A 5,857-nucleotide genomic window follows, 5' to 3' on the forward strand; every position below is an offset into this window, starting at 1 on the left:
TGAAGCTAAGGTAGAGGTTAAAAAATCATTTTTGTGTTTTGCAATCATACTTTGTGTAATTTAACATATCTTCCAATAGCTATTCTTTCCTTCATATGGCATAGTCAAGATCTTTTGCCACAAACACCGATGATGATGACAAATTTTGAAAACCCATTAGCATTGTGTCAGCCACTGTTTTAAGTGGCTGCTTTACCCATGTTATTTATGCTTCATAACAACCTTATAGGGTCAATACCACTGTTAATATTTCCACTCTGTGTAGCCATGAGTATACTGAGTATAGAGAGATTAAGTATTTTGCCAGAGCTGGTATTTAAACCTAGGCAGATGTTGATTTCTGTTTGATTGCTGGAGAAACTGAAAATCAGGCAGAAAGGTGGCTCTCTAGAAGTCCACGCTGTCCTTGAAGAACATAGATTGGTCTGATTCCCAAGGCTGTTTTTGACTGCTACTGTGGAAGTTTTTTGTTTGTTTGTTTTTTTGTTTTTGTTTTTTTTATAAGAGAAGTAGAACATGGAGAGAGAGAGGTGATAACCTATCTTTGCATTAGCCAAGCCATTCATGGCACACCTAGTATCTTTGTATTGGCCGACTCAGAATCCATGTTAACCGCTGTCAGTTTGGTGGGGGGAGGGCTGGAAGTAGGGAGATGTCTACCTTCAAGTTTGCAACATTTTAGGAAGAAATCTGATTTGGAAAATGTGGTTACACTGCTTATGTGCATGGGTTAGGAAGTGAGGCCCACACTAGCGCTGGCTCTTCCAGAGGCAGGAAATTGTCCATTTGCCATTGTGTCTTCCATTTGTGTCTTTATGATGGCATCTCAAAGTGATGTTTATGTACATATGGAAATAAGGGAGAAATATTATAGCTAAAATAAATAATATAGCTAAAAACTCAGGGCTTGAGTTTTTAGCTATATTAATTTGCATTGTAATAAGGACTGTGTTTTAATGAGAATGATTCCAGCTACCAAATAGAGGAGCATGGTTGTTTGGAAATTAACAGCTTCTCCAGAGACTCCTATTTGGAGGTGAACTCTCAATTAAATATGACATACTTTGAAATTAAAAAAGTATATATTTTTAACTGGAAAAGCTTAATCTTTGCATTTTGCATTTTATTAGATACTATTCTGGAAAGTAGAGAGGCTTATTTGACTTCTAAAATTATGTTGTGGGTTCATGTAATTTCCATTTGATTTTTAAGTTTATCTATTCTTTATACGGATAAAAGACTTTCCTTATTGAAAAGTCTGTTCAAATACCATGGTTTCATTTCATTTGTAAATAAATTCATGTTTTGCTATATTTTATAATGTGTCATGTCTAACATTCTCTTATTCTGAACTGGGTGCTAGTGGCTTTTTTCTTTCCTTCACTCTGGATTAGTAGCCACTGTCCCTGCCTCCCACCCACAAATCCTATGCTTGATTAGTCTTCTTGAAATAATATGACTGAATCCTATTTTTTAAGCACCCATCACTAGCCTGTATGGCTCTATTTTATTCTCACAGTAGGGGAAGACAGTTAGATTACCGACTGATCACTTGGAACTTGTGAAGGCTTAGGCTTCTTCGTTATAGAAAGGTCTATAGAAAGTCCGAAGAGCTTTCTAAATACCTTTAGCTAGGAGGGACTCCAAGCCCAGAGGCTGACCCTGTGGTAAGGAGAGAGATCCCTGCTTGGAGTTTTCAGACTTGTAGCTCCTGCTGTCCACTGGGCTCCAGCCCAGAGAGCAGCTGGGAACTGACACGACTGACCCACAGACACAGGGCTTCCTCCGCCGTGACCTTCCCTTCTGGGATTCCCCTTCTTAATTTAGCCACTCTGGCGTCTTAAACTCCATCCTCCCTCTCAAGCCAACAATATTGCAGCTCTCCAACTGGGGTGTGTCAGAGGAAAGTCCCCCCTTGAGGTCTTTCGATGATCAAATCCCATCTAGCTCCTGCCTCAGTTTGCTCTTCAAAGCCTTCAAATCGATTTTTACCTAGGACTCCTTTGCAGCCAATCTGCTGAAGAGTTAAAGTGATTAAAGTTCCTTGCCATGACCTGGCTAGGAGGAAGCTGGTGTTGATTATAGTTGTCACTTTCTATTTATATATAAGGAAGTTGGGGTTGTCAGTTTTGCTTTAAAGAACTAAGTAGGAGAGTCCTGAAAAAAGTTCAGGCGGGGTCCATAAGTTTTTGGAATTTACACTTCTAACATGGCCCCCTAATATAGTAAATCACTAGAGGCCCGGTGCATAAAATCCGTGCATTAGGGGGTGTCTCTCAGCCCCGCCTACACCCTTTCCAATCTGGGATCCCTTGGGGGATGTTCAACTGCCGGTTTGAGCCTGACCCCTGCAGGATGGGGCCTAAACGGGCAGTTGGATATCCCTCTCACAATCCAGGACTGCTGGCTCCTAACTGCTCGCCTGCCTGCCTGCCTGATTGCTCCTAACCACTTTTGCTTGCCAGCCTGATTACCTTATAACCGCTTCCCTACTGGCCTGATTGATGCCTAACTGCTCCCCTGCAGGCCTGATCACCTCCAACTGCCTCCCCTGCCTACCTGATCTTGCCTTCAACTGCTCTCCACTGATGGCTCCCAACTGCCTTCCCCTGCCAGCTGGTCATTCCTGTGGAAGCTGCACAGAGCAGCAGTTGGGACCCGCTCTTCCCCCCCCCCCCTCCACCCCTGCCCTGTGGGGCTGAGGGAACTCTGGGGAAGCTGTGGGGAGCAGCAGCGGGGAACTGCCCCCTGAGGGGGCTGAGGAAACCAAGGCAGCAGGCCCGGACCTCCCACCCCCCTGCGGGGCCTTGGGAAATGTGGCTGCAGGCACGTGGAGTAGCCGGCCCTGCCCCTACTGTGCGTGCCACCATCTTATGATGGCATTATGGCTTGAGGATTAATATACATATTACCTCTTTATTAAATGGGGATAATATTTGTAATTTAATGATTTTTTGAAGGTCCCTTATGTGAAAATGTTACAAGAAACAAAAGTGACTGGGACCTTCAGGCAGAAGGAGTGCACCTTCTAATTGGGGCGCTCAATATGCAAAGTGTAGAATGATAAGGAGGCCTAAAGAGCTAAGGAGGTTACACGGAAATAGAAATCATATCTGGCTGAAGGGACAAAGAGGTGTTTTGTGGGGAGAATGGCGCCTGAGATTACACTTGCTGGAGATCTGTGCAGACACTGTGAAATACGTTCCAGGCAGAGCCCAGGGGCATTGCACGGGCAGTAAAACTACGGCACCGCTTACCCGGTTGGTAGCAAGAACAGCAGCCACATTATGGAGCACTTTGCCACAGGCTAGAGAGGCACTTTATCTAAATAATAAATATGAGTTCATTAAGCTTCACTATCTCTGTAAGGAAAATACTATGATTCCCATTGTATCGATGAGGGAAATAAAACACGTGAATTTTGAAACCATTTGCAGAGACTTAGGAAGCGTGGCTCTAGGACCTGCCCTCTAAACCTGTATCATCTCACAGCCTGCGCTTCAAAGGAGCTGAGCTGATTTCCTTGTAGAAAAGTAAAAAGCACCCCAAAAGACACAATGTTCTGGTACAAACGGTGAAAAGCAAGAACGCATAGCCCACACACAGGCCCTGGGGCAGGTGGGGTTGGAGAACAGTAGCTAACACCTGGGAGAGGGTGGCCAGGTTTCCATGAGAACACAAAGATGAACGGAACTGCTCTGTGCCCATCCCCACCTTCAATCCTGTTGGTGGTGCCGGGACCAGGGAGAAGGGCGTTTCTAATAAGAAGCATTAGGGTTGTTTTTTTGTTTTTTTGAGGGCGGGTGGTGGGGTGGGGGGAGGTTCCTACAACATTTGGCCTGAAAGCTGTGGACACCAGGAGGAGAGATGCCTTCTTCTCAGGAGAAACTTTTCTTGAGAAGGAAGCAGGTGGCTTATCAGTCTTTCTCAATAGATGCTGTTCTCTATCATTTTTATAGTTTCTTCTACAACCTGCCAGTTTCTAAATTTAGAAGAACAAACGTGGCCTGACGTGGAAAGGATAGCTCAGAGTGATGCTTCTGTGCGCATTTGGTCTTGTGGCCAGATGACCACATATATTGCAACGTTTCAGAGCTGGAAGGAGGCCCCAGTCTAGGGGGCGGGGGGGGGGGGAACCTCTCTGATCTAAGAGTGTAATTTTAATGAACCTCATCTTGAAATCTATGAATTGGTCATAGGATTTTGTCCCTTTTGGAATGCAGGGGAAAATTAACACATGCAGACTCATCAGGCATTTTCATTTTAGAAGCAGATGAGAAAACCTGTGTGTCCCTTCAACCCTCCAACCCCCTGCCTACCCCAGCCCACCCACCACTGCCTACAGTGCAGTGCAAGTACTCCTGGAGATGAGGAGCTGAGAACTCAGGAACAATGCTCAGAAAAGGAGAAAAGAGCAGTGGGGAGACTGCAGGCAGGGTCTGTGAGAAGGGCGGCCTGGAGAGAGACTTTCCTCATGCATTAGTCACTCTCACACATACTCTCTCTTCACTCAGGAAGCTAATTTCCTATGGAACGTGTACGGAATACACATTGAATGTGAAAAGAAAGAGAAATACAATAGTAAGTGAGGCGAAAAGCATGCTGATCTCTCTGCTTGCACAATAAAAATTCAGAATGATGTGAACTTTTTAGTGAGGATAACTGTGCTGGGCAAATTTTAAATGTTTTCTGCTAATCTTATTTTCAAAATGCATTATCTTAAATTTTGCTCAAGGTGGCAATCTTAGACACCTCTCCTGTTGTTACTCTGATAGGAAATTTGTACCATTTTATTTATGTCATAATGTCACAAATACTAATGATTTTTTCATTGTCTTCTTTTTGAAATACATTCTTTGAACGTGTTAGCTTTGAACAAATAGATTGGCTTATTTTTGTCACAGAGCATTTTGAAAACATGGCCAGTGGAAACTTGAGTCAGATAATTACAACTGCCTTTCATTCCTCATTATTAAGAACTAGAAGCCTGGTCCACGAAATTCGTGCATTAGGGGTCTGAGGATGGTCCCTCAGCCTAGCCTGCACCCTCCAAAATTGGGCCCAAAAGGCCAGTCGGACATCCCTCTCACAATCCAGGACTTCTGGCTTCCAACTGCTCACCTGTCTGCCTTCCTGATTGTCCCTAACTGCTTCTGCCTGCCAGCCTGATCATCCCCTAACCACTCCCATGCCAGCCTGATTGATGTCTAACTGCTCCCCTACCAGCCTGTTTGTCCCCAACTTCCCTCCTCTGCTGGTTTGGTCACTCCTAACTGCCCTCTCCTGAAGGCTTGATTGCCCCCAATTGCCCTCTCTTGCAGGCCTGGTCCCTCCCAACTGCCCTCTCCTGCTGGCCATCTTGTGTCCACATGGGGGAAGAATCTTTGACCACATGAGGGCAGCCATCTTGTGTGTTGGAGTGATGGTCAATCTGCATATTACTCTTTTATTAGATAGGATAGAGGCCTGGTACATGAGTGGGGGCCAGCTGGTTTGTCCTGAAGAGTATCCCATATCAGGGTGGGGGTCCCTTGGAGCATGGGGTGGCCTGGGAAAGGGGCCTGTGGTGGTTTGCAGGCCAGCCATGAACCCTGGTGACCCAAGTGGAGGCCCTGGTATCTGAGATTTATTTATCTTCTACAATACAATTGAAACTTTGTAGCCTTAAGCGGAGGCCTGAGCTGGCCAGGGTGAGCCGAAAGCTTGGCATCCTCAAACATCAGGGTAAACCCTAGCCTCCTGCTCTTTCCAGCTCTGTGGCTGCCACCATTTCTGTTGGGATTTATGTATCTTTTATAATTGAAACTTTGTAGCCTTGAGTGGAGGCCTAGGCTGGCAAGGGCAGTTGGGAAGCTTG

This window comes from Pipistrellus kuhlii, unplaced genomic scaffold (genome assembly GCF_014108245.1).
Source record: "Pipistrellus kuhlii isolate mPipKuh1 unplaced genomic scaffold, mPipKuh1.p scaffold_m20_p_3, whole genome shotgun sequence".
NCBI classification, from domain to species: domain Eukaryota; kingdom Metazoa; phylum Chordata; class Mammalia; order Chiroptera; family Vespertilionidae; genus Pipistrellus; species Pipistrellus kuhlii.